The following is a 14,960-nucleotide window of genomic DNA, read 5'->3' on the forward strand; positions in this document are numbered from 1 at the left end:
AGCATGGAAGCCAAAGGGAAACGATTCCAAAATGAACTTTTCCGTGACCATTTCACAGCAGGGGAAACCAGAGGATTAGTACAAACAGTAAGTGTGCAGCCTGGTCACTGTGAAGCCTGACATATTAGTTAGTGTGCTAAAGGCATGAATGTACACAGATCTTTTCAAGGGATTTTCCTCCAGCCAAGTATTGAAGACATGATGGTTTTTCTTGTCTTCAGCTCACATTAAATATCATCAATATCTGGGGGCTGGAATTATTCCTCAAGTGAGCACCTGCTTAACTGGGCCCTGAATTCAAACCCCAGTACTGCCAAAAAAAAAAAAAAAAGCAATAGTATAATCAACATCTGTTTCATAGTCTGCTTGAAGCGAGACAATTTTTCTGAAGTTTGAGCAATGTACACTGGACACTGGATGTTTAACCCACTGGTTGTAAATACTTGTCTGGCCTAGTGCTGGTGGCTCATGCCTATAATCCTAGCTACTCAGAAAGCTGAGATCTGGAGACTGCCGTTTGAAACCAGCCCAGGAACGTCTGTGAGACTTAATCTCCAATCCACCACCAAAAATTCAGAAGTGGAGCTGTAGCGTAAGTTGGCTCAGTGCCAGTCTTGATGAAAAGCTAAGGACAGAGCCCAAGTCCTGAGTTCGAACCCTAGGAGTGGCGCAAAAGCAAAAATAAAACTAAAAAGTGAATTATCTTCCAACTGTTTTGAAGGGTAGGGGAGAGAGAAGAGAGAAAGAAGAGATACAGAGAAGGAGGCTGAGAAGAGACTCCATCGGCCACAAAGTACAAAGATAAAATAGTGCTTTGTTGTGATCCTCTTCTTTGGGAACATTTACAGAACACACAGGTAATTTCCTTCTGACATTTATCAATGAGTTTTCTACCAAGCATCAATTTTTCTAATACCACTTAACTGTCACGCCCAGCTGTGACCCTTTCCGAAACCCGGTAGCGGATGAGACACCTGCTTTTCCTTCTTTGGCAACAGCACGGCCATCCATTTTGAGATGTGGTCTTGGATGGATGGTCAGAAAGTAGATATGAGACGGAGGATTTTTCACCTTCTTTTAGAACAGAGTTGTCAAGTGGAATTTATGATTTTTTAAAGGTTAAAAAACTGAAAATAACAGCTAACATTAACTTTGAATATTTCATTTAATTAATATGTCAAAACATATACAATTTTTAATCCTGTTTCCTCAAATCTATACCAAATTTTTAGGCTTTTGCCCCTAGTCGATATAGTAATTGAAAACCATTTCCAGAACAAAATAGATTGCAGAAAATGTGGAATGTTAAAAGTAAGGAGAATCACTTTAAACTTCTAGGTCATAATTCTTTGATTATATTCCATATTAGGTAACATTTATTTGCAAAGCATCTATGTAGGTGTTTATGATTCTTATAGACATTTTCATCATCTTAATTTTTGACTACTTGGTCATAACTTTATTTTGTGTTCTAATCTCAATCCTCCTTTTCTTTTTTTTTGTTGGTCATGGGGCTTGAACTCCGGTCCTGGGCACTGTCCCTCAGCTTTTTAGCTCCAGGCTAGTGCTGTACTACTTGAGCCACAGTGCCACTTTTGGCTTTTTCTGCTTATGTGGTGTTAAGGACTCGAACCCAGGGCCTCATCCATGCAAGGCAAGCACTCCACCACTGAGCCACCTTCCCAGCCCAATCCCCCTAATGTTTGAGACTACTGGTTTCTTATGTGTCTTCAGCTACATATTTATGATATTGCTTCTTGACTTCATACTGTACCAAGAAGGATGTCTTGGGAGTATCTATGGGACCATCTACTTTCTTTAAAGTCCTCTTTTCTAGGAATGAGAAATAAGCAGTTACCTGGGTGGTCCAGAAGCTCTGCACACACTTTCCGCTCACATTTTCTGCAGCTGTAGTTAATGGTGGCAGAGTTCACTATTGCTTTGTATGTGCGCATGCCAGTCCAAGAGGTGAGCATGTATGCCAGGCTCAGGGGGAGATTGCAGACGATGCTCCCTAACTGCGTAACTCTCTGAGAGCTGGTCTGCAGACTTCTCTTCTGAGTGTTGGTGGGTGAATGCTCAGTAGTGCAAACGGCTCTCACTTCCTAGAGCATTCCATTTATCACTACTCACCTTGTTGGCTTCTCATTCTTTGAAAACCAAAGGCCTTATTTTATCATCCCGCTTTACGTCAGCGCATCTCTGTTCAGCTAGGCATCTGCTTCTAGTCTTCTAACTCTAACAGTACCACGATACACTTTTTATTACCTTTGTCATGGCAGACTGTAGTATCTGTTCTGTTTACCTTGGTATATACTAAATGATGAAGGCAGTACTAAGGGCATAGCAGGATCTCAGGAATACTGATTGCATACATCAATGATAAAGTCCTTTGCATTTTCCCCAAGAACTGTATTTTTCCATTTATATCACATTAATTGCAAAGATATCAGAACCACATTACATTCCATTTAGCCCTAGAGTTAAAAACTCTAATGATATTCATCTCATTAAAGATGGTTCACTTTTGAAACTATTTCCTCTTCCTTTGTTCCTGACTGGCTGGTCAAATCATCACTTGAGGCAAGGGGAAAATGTTCAGTGCTGCTCGCAAACCAAAGTGAAGGATCAAATGAGAGCATCTCAACTTAATATATCTTAAATTGCCAGAGAGCCCATAGCAACCTGTAAACATGATCTAAAAGGCTTTCCAAATAATATTTCTCAAGATCTAAGAAATTATAATAAAAGTAGAATTTCAGATAAGTATGTACATAGTACATAAAAATCCAAGATGGGCTATTATTGTTATAGTATTATTAGTAGTATATATTATTGGTACAATACAGACCTTTGGTCCCATTCAACGCCGTGACATAAGCAGGGAAACAGACCCATGCAGACATCTGGCAGCTCCCAGCATTACCATTGGTAGAGTCACCCAAGAGCCAAGGCTTTATAGCATATCCTTTTGTAAGTACTTAACAATTCTCTAAAACTGTTCAATTTCCAATTATTCTAACATAGTAGTTTTTTTAAATCCTTACAACAATCCTGTAAAGAACATCGTCTGCTATTTTATGATTAAGGAAATCAACATCACAGTTAATAACTTTGAAGATGTGAAAAACAAAACTGAGGTTTGAGTCGAGGGGCTTTGACTCAGCTCAATGGACTTAACCTTTAAACTGCAAAGCTGTCTTGAACTTTGGACTTAAAAACACTTATTGGGGCTGGATTCTGGGACTCAGGCCTTGTATCCTAGCTACGCAGATGGCTGAGATCTGAGGACCATTGTCCAAAGCCAGCCAAGGCAGAAAAGTCCAACTACCAAAAGGCCGGAAGAGGAGGTGAGGCGCAAGTGTTAGTAGTACTAGCCTTGAGTGAAAAAGCTCAAGAAGAGTGCCCAGGTCCTAAGTTCAAGGCCCAATACCAGCACACACACAACACCACAACCAACAACCAACAGAGGGGGCACCTTCTGGCTCCCATCTGTAATCCTAGCTACTCAAGGAGGCCAAGATCTCGGCAAAGATTCTTATCTCCAATTAGCCCCCTACAGCCAGAAGTGGAGGTGTGGCTAAAGTGATAGACAGAAAGCCTTGAGCAAAAAAAAACCTCATGGACAGCATCCAGGCCTGATATCAAGCACCAGGACCTGCACATACCCCCAAAATAAACAATTATAAATATCTCTATTCCTATAAATCAACTTTATAAAATTCCCATGGTTTACCTGAAATTTTTAAAATTAGCTATTGCTTTTCTTTTCATCCAGCTCAACATGTTTTCTTCTCAAAAGACTAAGTTGTCAGGCAGGGACTAGACACTAAAATCTATAAATTTGGAGAAGAAAGTTAAACTCAAAGGCTAGTGATACTCAACAAGACTGGAAGCCTTTTTTTGTTTTTTTCCATTGCAGAGCTAGTCTTTCTTTCCCAATACTGTCTGGAAGTAGGATTTATTTTTGGTTTGCAACAGTAGAAATTATAATTACTTAGGCATTCCATTTTCTGCATCTCTTGGCTGCTGCCAAGAGCATCTCTAAAGCCTTTGCATGACTTGTTCAAGAGAAAGTTTCTATTCCATGCACCCACTAAAAGCTACTTAAAGATAAAGCCAGAGACCTACTGTCGTTACAGCATTAATCCCCTTGGGATCTAAATCCCTCTATTTATTCAAGAGCCATGTGCATCATCCATGAATCTATCAGTCATTTCCATAGGCATCTAATTAGTCTCCTGGCATAATAGGTGAGAAAAAAGGTAAATTATATATAAAGACAACGGAAACTCAGAATCCGACTAAAATGGACATCTATCACAGTATTATGCTAAGAACAAATGATAATCAACATGAAGAAAGGAGATCTTGCAGCTGCTTATGAAGCCAGATACAATTAAGTTCACTGCTTAGTTAGAATTGAGAAGTAATCGATGCAATGCCTTCTCACGGGTTTGCAGTCTGTAGCCATGCAGGGGTCCTGTGAGTGTGTTAAGGTTGGCCTGCATTCCTTTTCCTGTACTTACCCACACTTGGCATTCTTGGAAGTAGGGGGAGGGAGAAATAGAGGGAGAGAAAGAGAGAGGAGGAAAGAAGAAAGAAAGGAGGAAGGGAGAGGGAGAAAGAAGGGGAGGGAGACTACTAATTAAATTCATTTCAAATACCAAAACCTCTAGCTTGAGATTTAAGCTGAGTTTATGCACACATGTAAAATCACTAGTGTCTAAAGCCTCACAGTGATCCCACATGTACAGAATATGAATTTTGTAAGACTTTCCAATCCTAAACTTTCCAGTCTTCAATGCACTTTCTCATTCCCTCTCCCCACCCCGGCCCAAAATGGAAATCCCCAGGCAAGGTCAGATTGTTGGATTTCATGCACATTGGCCTGCAATCAGGGGCTCATTCTGGGAGGGAAATGAATGACAACCCTTCTTAGGCTCTCTCCATGTGTCTCTCTCTCTCCTCTTCCTTTCTTCCTCTTTCTTTTGCTCTCTTCAGTGACAGGCCATCAATGTATACCTCACCATCCTAGGCCTGCAGCCTGCCAAAGCTCTACTAGTCCTCTCAGCCCATGCTGGAAAGCAGGTAACTGGCAGGCCAATTACTCATATGGAAGTTTGGAGAATGTTACCAGTCCTGTGACACAGCAAGGGCACCTGACTGAATATTTTGTAGCTAATGTGCTTTTATATCCATATTATAGTATGAGAAGAAAAGTAGCAACCATTTGAAAGCATCGCGTTTTTCCATTCATTCCTAATTTGAATAACCTCAAAGACAAGAGCTACTGATTTTACCATCGGAAGAATACAGGGAGACAACTGGAAAGGTTTTAAACATTCGTTAGTTATTGTTATCGAATGTTAGGTATTTCTCATACAGGAAAAAAATTTAGCTGTAAAAGTTTTCTTAGAAATAACTATTTTATGCTTAAATGATGGATTTGTGGGACATGAGTACACAGCAGCAATTAAATTAGGAAAGTAGTCAGTAAGAGAAAGACCTATTACAAAACATCAGCAAAAATCCAGACAAGTTACCTGGATCTTATTCAGATTCCTGTAAGATGAAAAATAAAACATTCTGAGCCTGAATATCACACTGTTTCTGCAGGTTGCTTTTTGCCTTCTACCTTTTATAGAGAGAATCTGACCAGTTAAAAATAAGCTTTGAACCTGCGGCAAGTCTGTGAGATAAATCTAGATTAGACAATGCCTTAGCTAAACAGGAAAAGTGTATCTCTCTGTCTTGCAAGTTTTAGAGGGACAAACAGTTTTAATCTCAGCCAATCATTTCATGAATAGGAAGTTGGAAAGTCTGTCTATGCTGTCAGCACCTTCTGGCACAAAAGGAAAGGTCTCTGATCAGCCTGGTGGTAGGTAAACAGGGGCTATCTGTGGATCTGTGGATTTCAGGAGCAAGGGCCGTCCTGTGTCAAGCCGTTTCCTGGCTCAGACAAAGGCATGTGAGAGGAGAGGGGGAGATTTTTCAACAATTCCTCTTTTCTAGGAGATCAAGGATCCTGTAGATTCCATCGTCATCAATGACAATCTGACTCAGATCAGAATTATCCACGAGTAAGTAAGACTAAGTGATGTAAGCAAAGGGAAGGCACTCAACTAAAGACCAAAAACTTTCCAGAAATAAACTATTGAGGAAGAAAACCTGTGAAAGACACTGTTTGGGTAGGAAGATCACGGCCTGGCTCTGAGCGAAAATTATGAGACTCTAGCCCAAAAATAACTAAAATTAAAAAAAAAAAGGGAAGATAGCTGAAATGGTGGAACTCCTGCCAAAACAAACAAGCACAAGGTCCTGAGTTCAAACTCCAGTATCACACACACACACACACACACACAAACACACACACACGCACACACACAGGTGAAATCCCTCCAAAAAGAGATGTTAATTGAACTTCAGGTAGCTTCAAAAATATTACCTTTAAATCAGAATTGGAGGTCTACAGATGAAGCTTATGAGGTTTGACAGAGTCTCTCTGAAGGCCAAGGTAAAGAGTAAAGTCAAGTGAATTTAGGGTTATCGGAAAGTCTGAGCAATTAAATCTAACAACATAAACCTGCCTGCGTAGAGATTGAAATTCGCTGCTTTTCTTTGTATTTCAGCAAATGCACTGGCAACTCCCTGCTGCTAACTTAGTGGGGAGCTGAGCGCAAGGAAAAGGTCTTACCTCCAAACCAGGGGGTCTCTTACAGATATTCTCTGTTATTTTTGGCCCAGGCCCCCTCAGAACACATCACAAGCCACTTCTTCATTTATTTCTGCACACTACCTAATTGTTTCCCTTTAAAAATACCAACTCTGAAACTTCTCCTGATCCGTAAGATTGGATAAAGCAGAGCAATAGGATTAATTGGAATCCCAGGATAATCCTGGGGAATCAGATTAACAATCCATAAAATTTCTCCTACAGCAAGTCTAGCTTCTGTATTACAAGCAGCTAAGCTTCTAGATTTTGATGTCATCACCTTCCGCAGTTAGAGCTGCCTCAGAGGCTGGAAGATGAAGCCAAAGGATAAAAGTTGAAAGGGATTCATAAGGAAGTGGGGAGGGGCACGGACCTTAGTGAAGAGTGACTGAAGAGAACAGCGCAAGTGAGAAGTACCAAATTGCTCCTCACACTTGGCTGAGGCACACAAAGAGATACTGTACTAAAGAAGAGAGGCTAAGTGGAGCTTGCACATGGAAAAGGAGAGGGGAGAAAAAGCCAAGGATGCCCTACAGCCTGGTGGAGAACTGGCAACACCATATCTAGCATCATTCCTTGTATGAAACTCTGAAATGCTTCAAAACTGTCTTTCTCGCCGTTCTTTGTCAAAGTCCTATTTCTTTTGTTTCTGTGGCTATTTTAGAGACTACTTGACTAAAGAACCTACTTTGGGGCTGGGAAGGTGGCTCAGTGGTAGAGTGCCTGCTTTGCATGCGAGAGGCCCTGGGTTCGATTCCTCAGCACCACATAAGCAGAAAAAGCCAGGAGTGGCGCTGTGGCTCAAGTGGTAGAGCACTAGCCTTGAGCTGAAGAGCTGAGGGACAGCGCCCAGACCCAGAGTTCAGGCCCCATGACTGGGGGGGGGGGTAGGGGGAGAACAAAAAAACACAAGAATCTACTTTTGTTGAGCATACATTTTTCCAACTTTTCTACAGCTTTTCTACAAAGCACCCAGAGAATGTATATGTAAGTATAGCATGTCCATACATCCTTGTTTTTATATAATATATAGAATTATCTTTTCTTCTTAGGATTGTACTTCCTCATTCTCTTGTGATTGGGTAAGATCTCCACAATAATTCTTGTCAGTGAATGGAATTGAATGGAATGAAATGGCATTGAAGCTCTTAATTCCTAGTATAAGAAACTCTAAAGCCAGGCACCCATAGCCTATACCTGTCACCCTAGCTATTCAGTCAGCTGAGATCTGAGGATCACCGTTTGAAGCCAGCCCAAACCGGTTTGTCTGTGAGACCCTTATTTCCTACTAGCTAGCAAAAACACCACAAGTAGAACTGTGCCTCAAGAGGTAGAGCCCTAACCTCAAGAGAAAAAGCTTATGGACAGCACTCAGGCCCCAAGGTAAGCCCTAGGAAAAGAAAATAAACTCTATGGCTTTCTTCCCCTCACTGGAGTGATGGATAACATTGTTCCATTAGTCTGGGTTCTTAAAGTGAGGACAAGCCGAGTGCTAGAGACTCATGACGCTAATCCTACCTCGGTGGCTGAGAGCTAGAGGATTACACTTCTAAGCCAGTCCGAGTGGAAAAGTCCATGTGATTCCATCTCCAATTAACCAGCAAAATGTTCAACTGGACAACTGGGTCAAACAGTAAAGTACCAGCTGTAAGAAAAGCCTGGTACTGGCACAAAAAATTAATAAAATAAAAAAGAGAAATATATAGCTGATCTGAAATCATGAAATAAGCGCAAAGTTTTGGGATAATTGGTGTGTTTATTAGCGGAACACAGCCTACTTTCTTCTGATGGATACAATCACATTTGCAAAAGATTTGACTGGTTCTTGATGTAATTACTTCTTACCACGTACACAGAGTGCCCAGAAAAGTTGATTCTAGAATTTAGGAAGAGAATTCTGAGGTAATCGAATAGTAGTTTCCCAAACAGAAATCAGACAGACTCTTAAATAGGGTTCCTTTCATGACTCAGATTCGTTCAATGAAGTATCTGAGAGTTTACTACAAAGTAGGTGGTTTTATCAAATAGAATCTGCACTTTCAAAATAGAAAAAATAGAGCATCCCTTTTGGTTTGATGACTAGCAGTGTTATGGTAGTTTCATTCCATTTTTATAGCACAATAAAGATATGTTATGGAAATTGGGCGAAAGGATCGAGAAGGCAGATGTTTAATTGTAATAATTGAATGAACAATTACATGGCAGCTCTTTGGCAGATGATATATAGTAAAATACACTTCTGCACTAATTATTTTCAGTAGCTATCGCTGAGTATAAAAACGTGCTCAGTGCTGGGGATGCAGTAATGTGAATTCCCTGTCACTGTGATAGGAAGTGGCAACTGAATTGTAGACTAGAGTACCCCTCTGCTGGAGAGGCATCGCCGGTGGGGTCTGTAAGAGTCCAGAGCGAGGATAGCCCACGTCCATGCTTGCTACACAGCCAGGAGAGGGCCTGTCTGCTCAGAATACTGAGGAACTGAGACTGATGTCTCTAAGAAGCAACTGAGGGACAGAGCAGAAACGCTGTTAGTTTGGGTTTCTTTCTCTCTTCAAGTCAACATTATGTGGGAGAAACTAGCATTCTTGCCATCTAATCTAAAATCTAGCAACTCTGTCTTAACTGAACTACTTTACTACTTCCACACTTTGGTATATCAATTTGTGGTTTGGATTTGGCAAGAGTTTACATAGGAGAAGCAAACCAACAAACAGTCCAAACAAAAGCAGCCTCACAGCCTATGTGGGAAAGTGTATACAAGCATAGATTTAAATCACAGTGTAAAAATAATCACATGGAAACAATGTAAGTATGTAATCAAAAACATGTTAGGCACAGGAAAAAAAAAAGTAACCAAAGAACTACAAAAAAAATAGGAGCAATAATCTGAAACATCTCCAGGAGGACTGTTTCACACTATGTGGAATACTATTCCTTTGCAGACAGAAAAGTACTTTCCAGGGACAATGCAAGCTCCCTACACATAAGCCGATGGGCGGGCTCCTGCTTGTTGAATCCTGAGCGCTGTACTGACCGCCGAACTCACTGCTAGCCCTAGAGGGTGTTGGAAGGGGACACTCATTTACAATTATACATCTTTCCGTACATTAAAATCTGATATTCACCAAAAGAAAGAAAAGAGATGGGGGGGGGAGGAGGGGGTGCTGGGCATCAGTGGCTCCTGTATGAAATCCTAGCTACTCAGGAGGTTAAGATCTGATGACTGAGGTTTGAAGTCAGCCCAAACAATCAAGTCCTAGAAGACTCACTCTCACCAACCAGCGAAAAGAGAGAAATGGCTTTGTGGCCAAAGTGGTAGAGCACCAGCCTCGAAGGTCTGAGTTCAACCCAGGGCGGAACTATTGAAGACCATGCTTCTTCGCCCCCGTCAGAGGTAGTGGCAACGGGAGGGAAGGCAAGATGTGCTTTCTCAGAGTTTACAATAGGGGGAAAAAGAGTTTTATTTTAACCAGATGTGAACAAATTAAGCCCAATATTGGCAAGTATTTTAGGGCCATATGACGTCATCTAATTTCATACGTTCGGCTGGAGGGACACTGTGTGTTTCGAAAATGACGGAGCCACTTTCCACGTAGGTCCCGGGAGCCCGGGACGTCTTACCCGGGATGCCAGGCGGGTGCGGGGCAGGGGTGCCCGGGGAGGGGCTGATCACCCCCGGACTCCCGGCCGGAGCCCCGAGGCACTGTCAGTGATGAGCTGGTCCAGGATGCGCCACCCGGGGCCGGCGCGGGGCGCGGGGCGCGGGCTCCCCGCCTCCCCCGGGACCCGCACAGACCCGGCTCCGGGGACAGACGGACTGCGTGTCCCCATGCTCGGCTCGGGGATCGCCTCCCGGTCACCTCGCCCGGGGGAGAGGTGAGAAAGAACCCATGCGAAGCTGTGCCTAGGTCCCGGTGGGTATCCACGCTTCCGGGGAGCCCCCCCCGAGTGCGTCGGGGATCCGCGGGAGGCGGGGTGCGGACCCCCACCCCGCACCCCGTGCCCCCCGCGGGCCGGAGCGTTCTCGGGGGCCCCGAGAGTGGGTGAGTCTGGAGCCGGGGGGAGGGGGGCGACGACTCCGTGCCGGGGCGGATCCCCCCAACGCCGCCCCCCGGAGCCCGCGCGCGCCCCGCGGGAGGAACCCTGCGATATGTTGGGGACCAATGAGGTGGCAGCGGCTGGCGCACGGATCTCGGCGAGGGGAGACCCGGCTTCCAGGGGAGGGCCTGCCGAGCAAGTGGGGGGAGCGGTGGGGGAGGGGAGGGGAGGTGGGCGGGGAGGAGGCGGCGCGCGGGCGAGCCAGGCGCTGGAGGGCGGCCTGGAGCGCGGAGGTGAGCGGCGGAGCCCGCAGGTCTGGGGTCCGCGCCACGGTGAGGGGGGGGCGCTGGGGGCGCCGGGGTGGGCGGCGGGAGGGGGTCGCTGTCCGTCAGGCCCGGGGGAGCGGGCAGCCGGCGGGCGCCGAGGGTCTCGCAGTCCGGACCCGGGTGCCCGCGCCCCGGCCCCCCCGCACCGACCCCGCCACCCCCGTCCCGGCCGCGGCCGCCCCGTCGCCCCCCCGTCCGCCGGCGCGCGCGCCCGTGGGGGGCCCGGGGAGCGGCGCCGGCGGCCCGGCCGCATTGTGACGTAGCGGGGCCGCGGCAGCGCCGCCGCCGCCCGCCCGCGCCCGACGTGATCGCTCCTCGCTCCCGCCGCCGTCCGCCCGCCGGTCCGCGCGCCCCGGGATCCGGTGAGCCCCGATCTGCAGGGCGCGGGCGCCGCTGGGAGGCGGGCGGCGGCGGCGGCGGCGGGAGCCCCGGATCCCGGGCAAGTTTGCGCCGGGCGCCCCCGGCGGGTGTGGCCCCGGCCGGGCCGCCGCCGCCGCCGCCCCCCGCGGCCCCCCGGGCTCCCTTTGTGCGCGCGGCGCGTCCGGGGCTGCGGGGCCGGGCGCCGCGGCGGGCGGGGCGGGTGCGGGTCTCTATAGTAACCGCGGCGGCCGCCTGGCGGTCCTCCCGGGAAGGAAGGGGGCGCCGCTCCCGTTCCCCGGCTCCGGGCGCCCCCGGGCGGCCTCGAGGCCGGGCCGCGCTCGCGCCCCGCGCGGTGACACCCGCGGGGACGGGCCGTCGTGACAGCCGTGCGGCCGTGGTCACGCGCGCGGGGAAGGGGCCCGTCCGGCCCGCGCGCCCCGCGCCCCGCGCCCCGCGCCGGTGGTCGGCCTCGCCGCGCGCACGGCTGTCATCCGCGGGCGGTAAGTGGCCTGGGCCGGTTTGGGGGGCGCGTGTCAAGCGCCGGGTTTCGGGCCTGGCGCGGCTTGGCGGGGTGGGGGAGGCACGCGGGCGCCGCCGCCGCGCGCTTTCCGGGGAACTCGGCCCGCCGCGCGCGCAGGGACGCGGGTCGGACACACAAAGGCGGCCGCGCCGCGGCTCCGGCTCCATGGCCCGGGGGTGGGGAGGGGGGGCCACGGGGTTCTCTTCCCGTGGGAAAGTTCACGACGGGAGGAGCGCGGGGACGGGGCCTCCGGAGGCCGTGAGTGACAGGTGTCCATCAGGGCGGGCGTGGGAAATACACGCGCTCCTCCCGAGCAACCCACGCGACGGGCGGCGACCGATGCACATCAGTCCAGTGGCCCTCAGCGAGGGAGGTGGCAGGGGTGAGTGTGTGTGAGTGTGTGACACGCTGGTCCTCCTGACAGAAGTCCCGCAGAGAGGTGTGTTGGGCCGCTCCAGACCCTGGACGTCAGGTACAGAGAGGGGTCGTGAAAGGACACAGCAGTGGGGTGCCACAGCCTGGCCGCGCGCCCCGCTGTCCGCACACCGCCCGGTGAAGAAAGTTTCCAGGCCAGCGGGTGTGCCGTGGAGTGGCGATCCTGCGTTGGCCTTGGCCGGTTGTTGATTCCTGAAAGGAAGTGACTAAAGCCAGTGACTGGCTTCCCACCGGGCCGGCTGGGTGCGGGCGCTGGTTCTGGGGCCCTGGCCTTGGAAAGGCAGAGCCTGGAGCGCGCTGCTGTGTCGGAGGCAGGGTGGCCACGTACTAGGAAACCCACCCAGCCACCTAAGGCACACAAGTGGTCTTTGATATGATCAGAGAAGCCTGGAGCCTTTGTTTTGTTGTTGTTTTTTGTTGCCAGATTCCAGGCTGTTTTCTTGTCAAAAAAAAAAAAAAGGAGCAGGTGCCACATTATAAGAAACACAAGGGGCTTTTCTTTTAGATGCAAAAATCTAACTGAAGAGCCACTAGAGAATTGGTGGCGCTTTTAGAATAAAAGCCTCATTCTTGGCAATGTTTCAGGTGACTGTTGCAAACCGCACAGGAGAAGTTCGTGTCTTGGGAGATCCACTTGTTTCCTTTAGTCCTTTCTTGGATTGGTATGTAAATTCACCTGCAGGGCAGAGTTTACTGACAGAGTCCATAAATGGGTTACTTAAATGTATAATGTGCATTGTCCTTTACTTAGATAACCCAATTTGTATTTTATTTGCATCTTAGCTCTTTTTTTCTAAAGATTTTTAAGTTAATGAACAAAAAAATAGTGATTTGGTCTTTATGACTGGTTTCTGGGCCCTGGAAATGTTCTAGTTGACTTCTAGGTATTGTCTGTTCACTTTGCACATTTGTATAGGATAAAATTAAGTCTGTAATAACCTCAGCACAAGTACCTTTTAAAAAGGAAGAAAACAGAACACATGAAACATTAAATCATGGGAAGTATAAGTGGTAGAGAGCCAACCTTGAGCACGGGCCTTGAGTTCTAGGCCCAGTACCGACATTTTCCCCGCCAAAATAATATATTTTAAAACAGAAAAGAGAATATTTTATAATTGAGTGCCCAAGAAACTAGTGATTGAAAAGGAATCTGGAGGCAAAGATAACCAAATCTACTGAGATGTTTTTATCAGTTATCCATGGGTCAATTCTGAGGTCACCCCAAAACGTAGTTGCTTAAATCAACTATGATGGCTCATGACTGTTGATTATCAGTTTGGCTTGGGTCCAGCTGGATGATTCTTCCACTCATTCTGTTTGGGGTCCCTGGGGAATAATAAGTCAGCTGGTGGGATGGCCTTGGATGGCCTCCCTTTGGTGTCTGGAAGTTGTCGGGCTATTGGCCATGCGCACAGGTGAGTGGGACCGCGACTTCCACTCTCCAGCAGACCAGCCTGAGCTGATTAACACAGCGCCAAGCCTGTGTTCTAGAAGCAAAAGTGACTTAACCTACGTTTGTATCACATTCGCTGTCCTCCCCCTGGGCATAGCAAGATCATAGTAAGATCATCCAGATTCAAGAGGAGAGGAAAGCTCCCACTTCAGAGGAGAAGGCGCTGCACAGAGAAAAGAAATGAAAAGAAATTACAGCTTTGTAAGGTTCAGCCTGCTACACCTTGGTGTAGCTTCGTGTTGCCTCGTCAGCTCTTGTGTGGCAGATCCCTTCTGCGAAGGGATGGGAGGTAGAGGGGAGAGTTGCTCATTGAGAACTCAGAACATAGGTTGCTCTTCCCCAGCACTGCACTGTCTTGTAATGTGGTTCTGTAGACCACAGCTGCAGAACGTATGTAGCCAAATGCTCATGGCAGCGGCCTTGGGATGAGCACAGCAGGCTGGTGGCAGGGTCCAGAGCGGGATCGGGAGGAAGAGAAGGCTCTGGCACAGGTGGCGTTAGGGAAGTGAGAAGCAGGGGACCCTTCTCCAGCAGACCCCAAATGAAGATTAGGTGAGGGATGATGCGGGTTAGGGAAAGCTCCGAGTCAAAATCATTCTGAGATTTAAAAAGGCTTATGTGACTAAGAATGATGGTGCTGTTCTGAGAAATAGAGAAATCAATAAGTGATTTATTTGGGGGGAGGAGAAAACTTCAGTTCCCGAAAGGTTGGCTAAAAGAGATAAATTGAAGGTGAAGGTACGTTGTAAGCTGCAGTGTATGCTCTGATGTGGGTTGTTGTTTGCTTTTCAAGTTGCAGTGGGCTATTGCATGTAGTGAAGTGTCTTTCGCTGTAAAGCAACAGACAGTCGAATTGAGGTGACCCTAAGAAATCAAAGGAAAGTTGGGACCACCCTCAACCCAGAAACAACTGCTCGGAAGACGAATTCTTTCTCCCAAGGCACACCTGGTTGTCTTCCTGCAGTATTCTGCCGGTGGACTCAGAATATCTAGCAGGCAGAAAGGCCCTGGCCTGCTTTGAGTGGTGTGGACATTCCTGAGCCAGGAGCAGTATTGACAGTTACATGAATATCTGCAGAATAGGAAGTAAGTGCTTCCTCAAAGAACATGAGC

At 47.5% G+C, this 14,960-nt stretch overlaps 1 protein-coding gene across 5 annotated transcripts in view; it reads left to right on the plus strand.

Annotated features, from left to right (window-relative positions):
• Nucleotides 1-10,359: 10,359 nt before the first annotated feature.
• The window catches only part of LOC138819667 (synphilin-1-like), a 132,098-nt gene continuing 127,497 nt past the window's right edge, over nucleotides 10,360-14,960 (plus strand). For 2 of the 5 annotated variants that reach the window (XM_070011157.1, XM_070011163.1), the window contains exon 1: nucleotides 11,819-11,939. The gene's annotated coding sequence lies outside the window, so the exon portion shown is untranslated. Of the gene's footprint in view, nucleotides 10,592-11,020; nucleotides 11,047-11,375; nucleotides 11,442-11,818; nucleotides 11,940-14,960 lie in introns of those variants that run through there. The other 3 variants (XM_070011158.1, XM_070011159.1, XM_070011160.1) reach the window with 3 other exon arrangements.

Source organism: Dipodomys merriami, unplaced genomic scaffold (assembly GCF_024711535.1).
Source record: "Dipodomys merriami isolate MVZ:Mamm:240054 unplaced genomic scaffold, mDipMer1.0.p SCAF_81, whole genome shotgun sequence".
NCBI lineage: Eukaryota > Metazoa > Chordata > Mammalia > Rodentia > Heteromyidae > Dipodomys > Dipodomys merriami.